The sequence below is a fragment of the Thrips palmi genome, unplaced genomic scaffold (genome assembly GCF_012932325.1).
Source record: "Thrips palmi isolate BJ-2018 unplaced genomic scaffold, TpBJ-2018v1 HiC_scaffold_10, whole genome shotgun sequence".
Classification (NCBI taxonomy): Eukaryota; Metazoa; Arthropoda; class Insecta; order Thysanoptera; family Thripidae; genus Thrips; species Thrips palmi.
In genome coordinates this window covers 96,702-111,448 of record NW_023144621.1, presented here as the reverse complement: position 1 = coordinate 111,448, position 14,747 = coordinate 96,702, and the positions used below count along the sequence as shown (strand labels likewise).

Sequence of the window (14,747 nt, the reverse complement as noted above, 5' to 3'; positions counted from 1 at the left end):
GTATTTGACTCAACTTAAATTGATTTTGATAAAGTGTCGACTCGAAAACTTTTTAAATGATGCACTCGAACGGATGAGTGAGGTTAAGTTGCCGGCGCCATCTCCGGTTTTGTGATTCTTCTTGTTCTTCAGTCGGCGACGACTAGAATGGTCTATTCTGGTACCGCGAGTCCAAGTACCTATCTCGTTTCGTTGGGCTGTTGTTGAGATACCCGGAAACTTCGTTGTGTACAACCCTCAGCGCTCTTTCGTGCAGACCGTTCCTAAAGATTTCTGTGTCCAGTTGCGACCCTGCCTGCCAGACACACTAACGTTCGCCCGCTGGAGTAGCTGCAGCTTCTCTTCTTCCCAACGTCAACGTGAAGTTGGCGTCCCAGAAACACGTCGGACACGATCAACTCGGTGAAAAGCACCGGTTAGTATAGAGCTATCGTCGCCTCACTTCAAGGTTCTAACGCGGAACAAAGCGTGGTAGAGATTGATACAATCAGGGTACTTTCGTAGATCCTGAACCGGAAGCAAGCACACGCCATATTGGCCGGAAACTAACCTCCCCTCGGATCTAGCACTATAGCCGCGCTGTACAAATATTGCTCGCAAAACGCATCTGTAGATAGAGCAACTCTATCTAGGATGAAGGGGGGCCTGGGGGGCATGCAACAAGTTAGAAGTAACCGATGATGGACAAGCCATTGCCTGCCGAAGGCAGGCTAGCGCCGCAGGCCAAGGTAGGTGTAAACGCTGGGCGTGGATTGTCGAAACCTGCGCAGCCGCGAAGCCTGTTACGACAAGACACGGTCTGGCGTACACCTACCCTGTATTCTGCTGAGCTATTTGCTGTCGTCACACGCTCAGACCTATATGGACATTCTTCTCTCTTGCTTATAGAGGTTTTTGAGCAAACGTTTAATGTACTATTTTCTCCTTAACTATGCACAATTTTGATCGATGTAAGGATATAGTTGTCAATAGATCATATAGAAATAGAAAAGTACATTGCAAATGACATTCAGTCCGGTTTAATGGACTATTAACATTATACAAAGAACAAAATAGTGCATAGCCAAAGAGAAAATAGTACATATTACGTTTGCACAAAAACCTTCATGGCAAAAGATAAAAAGTCCATACGAGTCTGAGAGTGCAAGTAAGTCATGTTTCGTCATTTTCCTAGACCACTGCATGGTAAAATCCCGAACATTTTTTACTGTGTGACCACCAGCTGTTTTTTCCCTGAATTCTGAGAAGGGCTGGTGTTTGCTCAAGTTTTAGTGCTCCTTACTCGCGCTGCTCGCTGGGGGCTCCGCCCCCAGACCCCCGCATGTGTGGGGCGCGTGCCGAAGTATTTTCCGTGGTGACCAAACGCAAATTTTCTAAGGAAGTAAATGTGCTGCTTCTTTGAAAGGTCTATTTAACAGCTTTTGACCATATAATTAAGCTACTTTTACTGCCCAAATAGATAGCTTGTGTTGCATTGGCTACTGTGGCAGTCAATGGGTGCATACAAGGTCCGGAAAATATTGAAGACTGCTTTGACAAGGATAGAGGTGAATGGAAAAAACCGTGAGTCTCTACGACCACTCCTTGACCCCAAACATTTCTATGAGTGAGTCAGTGAGTGAGTCAGTCAGTCGGATTGGGGCTATATAGATTCTTGATGATGATGATTTACCCAAATGCCGGTGGCGGGGACCCGACTGCTGCAGTTTCGGAAATTCTCGACCAGACCTACCGATGGGGCGAATAAAAATTTTTAGTCATTCGGTCCCCTTTTTAGAAGATTGAGTAGGTTTGCTCGGAAACGGTGAGAAATTTTCAACTTTTGGGATATTTCCCTATTTTCCCATTAAATTTGGAATCGAATGGAAAAAGCCGCAAGTCTCTACGACTACTCCTTGACCCCAAACATTTCTATGAGTGAGTGAGTCAGTGGATGAGTCAGTGAGTCAGTCAGTTGAATTGGGGCTATATAGGTTCTTGATAAGTGGGGGAGTCAGTCAGTGGGTTTTTTGGGGCTATGTAGGTTCTTGATGATAATTGATGATTGATTTTGAGTATGTTGCCGGTGACGGCGACCCGATTGCGGCACAGTTTCGGAAATGTCTCGACCAGACCTACCGATGGGGCGAATAAAAATTTTTAGTCGGTTGGCCCCCTTTTTTTGAAGATTGAGTTTTTTTGTTAAATTTTAGGCCTATTTAATCGTTTTTGAGGATGTTGCTGGTGACGGGGACCCGATTGCGGCACAGTTTCTGAAATGTCTCGACCAGACCTACCGATGGGGCGAATAAAAAATTTTAGTCGGTCGGTCCCCTTTTTTGAAGATTGAGTGGATTTTGTTGAATTTAGGCATATTTAATCGTTTTTTTTAGGATGTTGCCGGTGACGGAGACCCGATTGCGGCACAGTTTTGGAAATGTCTCGACCAGACCTACCGATGGGGCGAATAAAAATTTTTAGTCGATCGGTCCCCTTTTTTGAAGATTGAGTAGGTTTGCTCGGAAACGGTGATAATATGTTCCCCTTTTTTGTAGATAAAGTAGGTTTTCTCGGAAAACGGTGAGGAATTTTCAACTTTTGGGTTTTTTCCCCAATTTTCCATAAAATTTGGAATTGAATGGAAAAAACCGCAAGTCTCTACGACCACTCCTTCACCCCAAACATTTCTATGAGTGAGTGAGTGAGTGAGTCAGTGAATCAGTCGGATTGGGGCTTTATAGGTTCTTGACGTTCTTACGACTGCAGACGTTCGGAAAGATATCGAGAAACAGTCGTCAAAATGCACAAGACCATTCGAGTTGTCGCAGAGGGAAGAATATGAAGAATTTCAAACGACAACTTTTTAGGACTCTTACTTGCAATTAAAAACTCTTTGCTTGGTAGAGGTTAGTTCGGAATAACGTGGCTGGTCAACAACTTGCCTGGACCGTCTACACTTGGTATGTGCGGAAATTAACTAACGCACTTGATTCCCGTTCCCGTTTATATAGGTTAGTCCACATCTCAAAGAGATGTGACTTTTCATAGAATTTGCTACGACGTTACACAAGTTTTATGAAATTTTCTGGTTGCTTTGAACTGTAATGGCGTTTATGAATATTCAATAAAGATTTGTAATGTAAATTCATCACAAATTTAACAGTGTTGGAGCAAGTACGGACGTTCTGTTCTTTTCTCCGTACCGCACTACTTTGATCTTTTGTATTTTCCGTGCCAAAGAACAGAATATTTTGCCGTGTCTGTGTGCTGAAACCGTGCATCCAATAGTAACCTAGCTTCCCATTTCCAGGTTTGTTTCCTCAGTTCCCACCCGTCTTGCCGAACGATGACGCTGGTGCGAGCAGCCTCCCTCGCGTCGCGACTCCTGCACACCGCGGCGTGGAAGCGCCCGGTGCAAGTGATGCTGCAGCACGCCACGGCGCCGAAGCGCCCGATGCAACTGATTCTGTTAACCCATGGAGTGTCCTATTCTTTCAAGTAAGGAATTCACTGCAAATACGGTGACAAGTTAGCTAGGGATAAAATTACAAGCTGTTTCGTAGCTATGTCAAAAAAATTGGCAAGCGTTAACTGAAATCTGCATCAGCTTGCAAGCATTTGGCGCTTTGGATGCCTGCAACGCCAAAGTTTGACGAAGCAGCGAGAGCCAGGCTTGCCAATGTTTGGCATGCATATAGTCTCGGCAATGATTTGGTCAGCAAAATTGGCAGCGGCTTTGCAGTGTTTCAATACATTAGGAACTCTGGCACCTGCGTCGTTCAATTTTGAGCTCAGTGCGGAGTTTCTCGTGACATTTTTACTTTCTGCCAAATAATTCCACTGCTACCTTTTGTTGATGTTTGAAGTAATTTTTAGTAACGATGAAAATAGTACCTTTAGAGGAATACTCGCGCTGCTCGCTGGGGGCTCCGCCCCCAGACCCCCGCATGTGTGGAGCGCGTGCCGAAGTATTTTCAGTAAGTCCGTGGTGAGCAAAGGCAAATTTTCTAAGGAAGTAAATGTCCTGCTTCATTGAAAGCTCTATTTAACCGCTTTTGACCATATAATAAGGCTACTTTTACTGCCCAAATAGATAGCTTGTATTGCATTGGCTACTGTGGCAGTCAATGGGTGCATACAAGGTCCGGAAAATATGGAAGACTGCTTTGACAAGGATAGAGGTGAAAGGAAAAAAACCTTACGTCTCTACGACCACACCTCGACCCCAAACATTTCTTTGAGTGAGTAAGTGAGTGAGTCAGTCAGTCAGTCGGATTGGGGCTATATAGATTCTTGAAGATGATTGCCCAAAGCCGGTGGCGGGGTCCCGATTACGGCACAGTTTCGGAAATTCTCGACCAGACCTACCGATGGGGCGAATAAAATTTTTTAGTCATTCGGTCCCCTTTTTGGAAGATTGCGTAGCTTTGCTCGGAAACAGTGAAAAATTTTCAACTTTTGAGATTTTTCCCAATTTTCCCATTAAATTTGGAATCGAATGGAAAAACCCGCAGGTCTCTACGACCACTCCTTGACCCCCAACATTTCTATGAGTGAGTGAGTCAGTCAGTCGGATTGGGGCTATATGGGTTCTTGATGATTGATGAGTGAGGGAGTCAGTCAGTCGGATTTTGGGGCTTTATAGGTTCTTGATGACAATTGATGATTGATTTTGAGTATGTTGCCGGTGACGGGGACCCGATTTTGGCACAGTTTCTGAAATGTCTCGACTTGATCTACCGATTGGGCTAATAAAAATTTTTAGTCGGTCGGTCCCCTTTTTTGAAGATTGAGTGGAGTTTGTTAAATTTAGGCCTATTTAATCGTTTTTGAGGATGTTGCCGGTGACAGGAACCCGATTGCGGCACAGTTTCGGAAATGTCTCGACCAGACCTACCGATGGGGCGAATAAAAATTATTAGTCGGTCGGTCCCCTTTTTTGAAGATTGAGTGGACTTTGTTAAATTTAGGCCTATTTAATCGTTTTTTAGGATGTTGCCGGTGACCAGGACCCGATTGCGGCAAAGTTCCAGAAACCGCTCGACCAGACCTACCGATGGGGCGAATAAAATTTTTTAGTCGGTCGGTCCCCTTTTTTGAAGATTGAGTGGACTTTGATAAATTTAGGCCTATTTAATCGTTTTTGAGGATGTTGCCGGTGACGGGAACCCGATTGCGGCACAGTTTCGGAAATGTCTGGACCAGACCTACCGATGGGGTGAATAAAAATTTTTAGTCGGTCGGTCCCCTTTTTTGAAGATTGAGTGGATTTTGTTGAATTTAGGCCTATTTAATCGTTTTTGAGGATGTTGCCGGTGACGGGGACCCGATTGCGGCACAGTTTCGGAAATGTCTCGACCAGACCTACCGATGGGGCGAATAAAAAATTTTAGTCGGTCGGTCCCCTTTTTTGAAGATTGAGTGGATTTTGTTGAATTTAGGCCTATTTAGTCGTTTTTGGCCCGCCCTTCTATTCAAAAAATAGGGGGAGGGCCTATGCATTTGCCTTTGTGTCTGTGTGTTGTTGTTGTTGTTGTTGTTGTTGGCGTCTGTGTACAAGGAAGGAGTTGAGCTAGAGTAACCAGATTTGGAGGGTACTTCAGGAGTACCGTCCAAACAAATAATCCGGTGGTGAGCGATTCTCACGTTTCGGGGTAGTTTCGTTTCTTCTGACTCCTGTGCCCAAACGAGCGCAGATATCGACATGGGGTTTGTTTCTGATGTTAGGGAGGGCCATTGCCCGCTAAACGCACACATTTCGAAAAGTTCACGTTCGTTGGTTTGGTCTACGTAGCGTTTGGAATACCCTAAATGTAACTTCCGTGATTGTCCAAAGAGAACATACTCGAACTTTCCGCCCCCAGTGTGGCGGTGTGGTTCGAAAATGCTGCCAACTGTCGTTGGGGATTCGAAGCTTGGCATGTCTCGAGCTAATTTCGACCGAAGACCAATACGCCAGACTTCTTTCAAAGGTACTTATGCTGCAACGAAAAATGTCCTCCGTATATTCAATTTCACTACACAAATTTCGAAAAGGCAGCTCTGGACTTCTCCCCAAGCCAAACTTTAAACTTTACATGACACAAGCCATCAAAGTGGAGTCCCTGGGATATAATTGCATGGGTCGCGGAAATCTAAGATGCTGTACACGGTCTCAAAGCGGGCTAGAGCATTATAAAATGGCGTGTATCAACAATTACCTGTAACTTCCGTGGCACCCTTTACCCAATGTTGCAGCGGCACTAGGTGAAAAAATTTTCCGCTTAAATGTCGGGCTTAGAGTATCATTTGACCCTGGAACGACTTTTAAGCCACAGCAAGCCCGAGTCAGCCGTTAAAGCCGATTTTCACACTTTGTAACTTCCGTGATAACGTAATTTCCGTGATCAAAACACCCACTAAAACGTATGGGAATACCTTATGGCTCATGTTTTTAGGAAGGTAGTACAAGGTCTTTACTATAAATACCATTGCCATAACTCTAGTATCATCCAGGACCCCAATAATCAGTAAAACTTAATTGGATATTTCTCACTTTCGGCAAATCAGAGACGCCAAAACTACCCCGAAACGTGAGAATCGCTCTGGTGCAAATCCCGTCCGGGTCGCACAAGGGCTGCTGCAGGTGCATCATGGTTTACATGAGCGGGAGGGGGATTTCCGCCATTATTGGTGCTAGCAGGGCTCATAGGGGTATTTTTGGAATCGGGGCGACGAGACAAGATGAATGGACCTGGTCCCGACCCCATCGGCCGCTTTAACAAGTTGGCCAGGTCAGGATCTTCAATAAAGGGGGTCGACCGACTAAAAAAATTTATTGCAGATTTCGATTGGTCTCAGCAAGACCTTTTCAACGAGGGGTTGGAAAAGGGGTCCAGGAGCCCGACTTCGTCTATTAGTCACATCAGGATCTTGAAAAAAGGGGGTCGACCGACTAAAAATTTTTACTTAAGTTTTCGATAGGTCTTGGCAAGACCTCTTCAACGAGGGGTCGGAAGGGGGGTCCAGGAGCCCGCCTTCATGAGTTATGCGAAAAAGTTCGACGGACTCGTTTTGCGCTCCTGCTGTGCCTCTATTGCAAGGAGTTGCAGTAGCATGGCAAATATGGGTATTTTCGGAATGAGGGCTAAGAGACAAAAGAAATAGGCATATTCTAAGGACAGTTGGAGTAAAAAGTGTAAGGACTTTTGCATATTGTGAATAGAAGGGCGGGTCTAAGTCACGATGGTACATCGATAACTTTGCTTTACCCGCTCACGGTGTGTGTGATGCGAGCGGGCCGAAGGCCCGGGCCTTCGACTGGCCAAGTTGGGTCTGATGCGAGGGCCGAAGGCCCGAGGATAGGCCGCCGGCAGGCCAAGCTGGGCCGGCCCCCTGTCGAACCGAGTTGCCGGCGCAGCGAAGCGGAGCTGGCAACTCGGTTCGACGGAAGGGCGGGCCCTAGCTTGTTGAGGATGTTGCCGGTGACGGGGACCCGATTGCGGCACAGTTTCGGAAATGTCTCGACCAGACCTACCGATGGGGCGAATAAAACTTTTTAGTCGGTCGGTCCCCTTTTTTGAAGATTGAGTGGATTTTGTTGAATTTAGGCCTATTAAATCGTTTTTTGAGGATGTTGCCGGTGACGGGGACCCGATTGCGGCACAGTTTCGGAAATGTCTCGACCAGACCTACCGATGGGGCGAATAAAAATTTTTAGTCGGTCGGTCCCCTTTTTTGAAGATTGAGTAGGTTTGCTCGGAAACGGTGAGAAATTTGTTCCCCTTTTTTGTAGATAAAGTAGGTTTTCTCGGAAACGGTGAGGAATTTTCAACTTTTGGGATTTTTCCCAATTTTCCCATAAAATTTGGAATCGAATGCAAAAAACCGCAAGTCTCTACGACCACTCCTTGACCCCAAACATTTCTATGAGTGAGTGAGTCAGTCAGTCAGTCGGATTGGGGCTATATAGGTTCTTGACACCAGTCTCTTAAATCAGTTGAGACTTTTGCTTTACCCGGGCTTGGCTCCCCTTTAAAGCGTACTATTGTCATATACACGTGTGGGCTTTCTTATGCATAGTTCATGGTTTTGCTTGTACAGCTACGTACGTAAGGTTTGCATAAGTATTGGCTTTATCAAGTTAAGGAAATTCACAATTCACAGATAGGGTGAGGGGGGGGGGAGCCGTGAATTGTTAACTGTGAATTTCCAGCCATTATGCATTACTGTGTACATTTTGTGCTGGAATGTGTTTAAAATATGACAATGATGCACAATATTACACACACCTTACGTACATATCTGTGCTTACTCCCACCATTTTCATGTGCAGCAATAGGAATCTTCCCCTCGCCGCTTGTGATGGAGTGGACTCCAAGCAGCCCGTTGCTGACCCGTCGCCGGCTTCATCGGTGTCCACTGAGCAGCCCTCTGTGATTACCTCCCTACTCATCGCTGTCGGGAAATCGTTGTGGCGGTCCTTTTTCTACCGTACGTGCTGGCTTCGATTGGCTCCGGCTTCATAGGCATCACTGCAGGCAGCTTAGCTGCATCATTTCAGGTGTGTTCTCACTCAACGTTTTGTCTCACTCTGAAAAGTTCCATACTCTAGTACGCACACTACACAGGTGAAACAAAGGCATTATAACAAAGTAGGTTTACGCCAGACCGCGTCTTGTCGTAACAGGCTTCGCGATGTCTCGCTGCCTCCCGAGATGAAACGCCCAGCGGAGAACTGCCGGGGGCCACCCGGGTACTCCCCGGGAACACCTGGGGAACTACCGGAGAACACCCGGGGAACTCCCGGGGAACTCCCGGGGAACTCAATTTTCGCCGGAGAACCACCGGGGAACCGCCTTACGCTGCGGAAATGGCCAGGGCAGTGCGCCTTACCGATTCTTGGTGATGCGGACGGGTGCGGACTTTGGGGAAGGGCTGGAGTGCTTACGTGCGGGGGCGGCCGAGAATGATGCCTTTGTCCACTCTGACTCCACGTTCTGTCCGTTGTTTTGATCGGACGCTGACTTGGTTGGCACCTTTGGATTCGTAAAGGTTCAACACGAACATTGTTCAAACTTTTTAGTTTAAAATTGTAACTGCTAACGAACTTAGGGCGAGATGAACGGTGCGCAGAGCGACGGAAAGGGGTCCGTCGGGCTGTCGACACGCGTTGTCACGTGGTCGGCATGCTCGTCGACCTGGCTTGCCTACCCTGACCAGCGCAGGTGCTTCACATCCTTTTCAGTGGAAGAATGGCGTGAGTTACCGCTCTCAAAGCCCGACCAAGGGATAAAAAATGAACTGCTCAGCAGGCAGCCTTGCCTATCCGTCCACCATTGAGTGCTCCGCAACTCGGCACTGGGGCAAACCAGGGCCAATCAGCAGTGCCCAAAATGAACCATCGACGATTTGGCCCATTTTTGGCTCAAATGTCACCTACCCATAGGTAAACGTCGGGGTAAAATTTCAGCCACCTAGGTGCCGTTTCATAGGAGTTATGGGCAATCTTAGTTTTTGACTTTTTTTCTTAAGTGGTTTTTGACCAAATTGCTACATTTTCCAAAAATCCCTCTCAAGTCTACAGTTTTGCCCCTAGTTGGCTGAAAACTCGTTTTCCGACGTAAAATTGCATGAGGAATTCGATTTCAGGGCCCAAACGGACCCCTGGGCAGTCTATCATAGAGAAAAACGCCAATTTTGACGAAAAATCACTTGTTTTAAGGTTTTACGTCGGTGCGTTTTAAAGCTACACCCGAATCCAAACTTGGTCAACTCTATGCGGGAAATCGTACCTCACACTACCACCTAAAATAGCACGGCTCGACATTTGGGTGGTATGGGTATGGTTTGGGCGCTGCAGCCTTGGGAACTTTAAAATTAAGAAAACCTAACAAATTCCTCCTTACGGCGAGGTCAACCCTCCTGCATTGGCTGTTTTGGGTTCAACTGAGGCCCCGCGGTAAGATATAAGTTAGAAAGGTCCTTCTTACCCCTCACCACCGTCACTGACCCTCTGAGAAGCGCACTGAGGTCACTTTTGGGTCCATGGCTGCAGCCAAAATGACAGAATTGACGAAACGCCTGAAGGGTAGGCAACTAATCCTACGCGCCTGAAGGGTAGGCAAATTATCCTACGCATGAGGGGTACTTTTCTGGTCTAATAAAACATGTATTCTCACAACTGCTTCTTTTATTTTGAAGAGGATAATGATCACAATTTTGACAAATTTGGCGGTTAGATAAAATACTAAGCTAGGAACAAAACTTGGCTCATTATACATTGAGCTAATATCGTATATTGCTGATCATTACACTAAACTAACAACACAACTTTGCTTAACACATGGGGAAAAGTCCAGACAACCATCCGGGAACACCGTTCCCGGACAAATCCGATTTTCCGATTTTGCCTCACAGAATTGTCACGATCATGAGACATATTGTTTTGGAACCACCTCAACGAAAGACCCAAGTTACTTTTTGAACGGACCTCGTACGATTAATTCGATACGGGAACATGATTCCCGGACGGTCGTCAGAGACATGTCCAGTCCGGGAACACCGTTCCCGTACGTAAAAGCGGCCCAGCAAGCTAAATGAGGGTATTTTCGGAATCAGCGGATCGAGCCCAGGCCATTCGCACACTTTTCGACTTGGTTTGAGCTGTTACAACCAACTCGATTTTGACGCGGCCCGATCCTGCTGCACGTCAAGAAGGCCGTGTGCAAATCGGGTTGATTGCAACAGCTCAAAACAGGTCGAAAAGTGTGCGAATGGCCTGCACTGTTAAAAAATGATTGTACAGAAACAATCAGATGAGTGAAAATTTAGTCGTTCCAAAACATAGAAATTCATCATGAACCAAAGCGAAACAAATGTCGTTGAGTCTAGTAAGCGACATTTTGTCGTTGAAGAACAAAATTCTTGTTATCACTCTTTACGATACAATTTGTGTGGAAACAACATCTTTTGCAATTATCTGCTCAATTAAAGCATATTATGAATAATCATCTATTTTGTTCTTCTAAGTCATAGAAAAATTACTATTGTTAAATAAAAACTATGCACAATAAATTAAGCGACAAAAGTACTCTAGGAATATTGTCGCAGACATTACAAAATTTCTTTTGGACTTTCAATACTTGTCGTTGATGTGTTATTGTTGGTGCATTATTACTAGTTAGTCGTTGTGAAATTATCCCTTAGTTCCAATACGACTACAGTTTAACAAGCTATTCGCTCCACAACAAATCTTGTCGCTAAAAAAGTTAGCGATAAATGTGTCGCTAAGTTACGACAAAATTTTTATCAGTGTGGGGTCCCTCCGCTGATTCCGAAAATACCCTCATTTAGCTTGCTGGGCCGCTTTTACGTTCGGAAACGGTGTTCCCGGACTGGACATGTCTCTAAGGACCGTCCGCGTACACGGTTCCCGGACTCAAAAACGGCCATACAAGCTTCAAACTGAGACTTTTAGCGTTTTCTTCCTTATTTTCCAAAAATAAAATGATTTTTGTACTCATTTCGATCGGGACCGTGTTCTCATTACTGCGTTCCCGCATCTAATGTCGTTGGCGTCCACACGGGAACCCCGTTCCCGTGAATGGGCATGGCCCTCGCCACCGTCCGGGCACGGGGTTCCCGGAATATTTTTTTTCGGCTGGTTGGTTTTGTTATTGCATGATTGGTGCTTATCGCGAGGTCTGGGACATGCATGGTTTGGTCAAAGCACACTGGTAAAACTAAAGCGTAACTCTATGGTTGAGTCAAGCGTCAAGTTAAGTTTGAAGACGTTACGCTTGAACTGAAGCATACTCTAGAAATTTCCCCATGCATTTAGATGGGAGGGATCTTGGTGGATGAGCCTGTCACGCTGGATTTCAAGCGTAACCTGATTACGCTTGAAAATAGGGGGTAATTTTACGCTTTAGTTTTACCAGTGCAGACTCCGGTCCTGAGCGGAAGTTTGCCCAAAACGAGTCCGGTCGTGAATGTGTTGTTAGTTTAGTGTAATGATCAACAATATACGATATTAGCTCAATGTATAATGAGCCAAGTTTTGTTCCTAGCTTAGTATTTTATCTAACCGCCAAATTTGTCAAAATTGTGATCATTATCCTCTTCAAAATAAAAGAAGCAGTTGTGAGAATACATGTTTTATTAGACCAGAAAAGTACCCCTCATGCGTAGGATAATTTGCCTACCCTTCAGGCGCGTAGGATTAGTTGCCTACCCTTCAGGCGTTTCGTCAATTCTGTCATTTTGGCTGCAGCCATGGACCCAAAAGTGACCTCAGTGCGCTTCTCAGAGGGTCAGTGATGGTAGTGAGGGGTAAGAAGGACCTTTCTAACTTATATCTTACCGCGGGGCCTCAGTTGAACCCAAAACAGCCAATGCAGGAGGGTTGACCTCGCCGTAAGGAGGAATTTGTTAGGTTTTCTTAATTTTAAAGTTCCCAAGGCTGCAGCGCCCAAACCATACCCATACCACCCAAATGTCGAGCCGTGCTATTTTAGGTGGTAGTATGAGGTACGATTTCCCGCATAGAGTTGACCAAGTTTGGATTCGGGTGTAGCTTTAAAACGCACCGACGTAAAACCTTAAAAAAAGTGATTTTTCGTCAAAATTGGCGTTTTTCTCTATGATAGACTGCCCAGGGGTCCGTTTGGGCCCTGAAATCGAATTCCTCATGCAATTTTACGTCGGAGAACGAGTTTTCAGCCAACTAGGGGCAAAACTGTAGACTTGAGAGGGATTTTTGGAAAATGTAGCAATTTGGTCAAAAACCACTTAAGAAAAAAAGTCAAAAACTAAGATTGCCCATAACTCCTATGAAACGGCACCTAGGTGGCTGAAATTTTACCCCGACGTTTACCTATGGGTAGGTAACATTTGAGCCAAAAATGTGCCAAATCGTCGATGGTTCATTTTGGGCACTGCTGATTGGCCCTGGTTTGCCCCTTCTTTCCAAATGACTAAGAAACTACCCACTTTGCTTGAAGGTGTTCAACCTGTTGAATCTGAAACCTTCTATGCACATTTTCATCTAAGAACATTGAAAATACTATTTCTGGCACTTTTTTCACCAGGGCCTCCATGGCCTTTAAGGTTAAAGGGCATTAAAGTTTTGCTCAAAAGCCCTATACCATTCACGCCCTTCCCAAGGGCATCATATGATTTACACCTCTGAGAGGCGAGAAAGAATGTTCATGCCCTAGGCGTAGTTTTTATGCCTTTGTTTTATTAGTGTATACATTGAATCAATTTATTGAAACAATCGCACAAGTCAGTGTTTAGCCAGTTTCGAAAGTCTGAAATTTTGTCCGAAGACTCTTCTTTTGCATACTTCTGGTCTTCATTTCGAAAATCGGACCTCTAGTTCTTACAAATTTGGTCGGAATTTTAAGATTTTTTTTAACAGTGCAGTGTATTATCCCTTAAATCCCCTGCCATTAGTAAATGGCTTGCATCACGTCAAAAAAACATTTTATCGACAATGAAACGTTAGAAAATAACAATTGCGTTCTTTTCCTCTGTGTGTTTTTAGAGCTGCTGCGGCACACCCTCTTCACTGCCTTCAAAGCACTGCCATGCTGGGGGTGCCGCTGCCTGCTCGCGTCTGTGGCGGTGTAGCGGCGGTCGGAGGGGTGAAGAGTGCTTCTAGGATTGTTTCCAATGTATGGGGCAGCGTAACAGGGTTTTTTTGCCCGCCCGACGACTACGTTGAGCAATGGCCTTCAAGCTCCGAACATCAGACGCCAGTGCTTGAGACGGAGAAGCCAGCGACGCCCTACACTGCATGGGACTATGCCAAAGGTGCATGTGAGCGATTCTCACGTTTCGGGGTAGTTTCGTTTCTTCTGACTCTTGTGCCCAAACGAGCGCAGATATCGACATGGGGTTTGTTTCTGATGTTAGGGAGGGCCATTGCCCACTAAACGCACACATTTGGAAAAGTTCACGTTCGTTGGATTGGTCTACGTAGCGTTTGGAATACCCCAAATGTAACTTCCGTGATTGTCCAAAGAGAACATACTCGAACTTTCCGCCCCCAGTGTGGCGGTGTGGTTCGAAAATGCTGCCAACTGTCGATGGGGATTCGAAGCTTGGCATGTCTCGAGCTAATTTCAACCGAAGACCAATACGCCAGACTTCTTTCGAAGGTACTTATGCTGCAACGAAAAATGTCCTCCGTATATTGAATTTCACTACACAAATTTCGAAAAGGCAGCTCTGGACTTCTCCCCAAGCCAAACTTTTAACTTTCCATGACACAAGCCATCAAAGTGGAGTCCCTGGGATATAATTGCATGGGTCGCGGAAATCTAAGATGCTGTACACGGTCTCAAAGCGGGCTAGAGCATTATAAAATGGCGTGTATCAACAATTACCTGTAACTTCCGTGGCACCCTTTACCCAATGTTGCAGCAGCACTAGGTGAAAAAATTTTCCGCTGAAATGTCGGGCTTAGAGTATCATTTGACCCTGGAACGACTTGTAAGCCACAGCAAGCCCGAGTCAGCCGTTAAAGCCGATTTTCACACTTTGTAACTTCCGTGATAACGTAATTTCCGTGATCAAAACACCCACTAAAACGTATGGGAATACCTTATGGCTCATGTTTTTAGGAAGATAGTACAAGGTCTTTACTATAAATACCATTGCCATAACTCTAGTATCACCCAGGACCCCAATAATCAGAAAAACTTAATTGGATATTTCTCACTTTCGGCGAATCAGAGACGCCAAAACTACCCCGAAACGTGAGAATCGCTCACGTAGGATTG

The 14,747-nt window shown here is 45.5% G+C and overlaps 1 protein-coding gene across 1 annotated transcript in view; it reads left to right on the top strand.

Moving 5' to 3' along the window:
- The window catches only part of LOC117646678, a 586,045-nt gene that overhangs the window by 520,753 nt on the left and 50,545 nt on the right, over window positions 1–14,747 (top strand). The window lies entirely within an intron of this gene.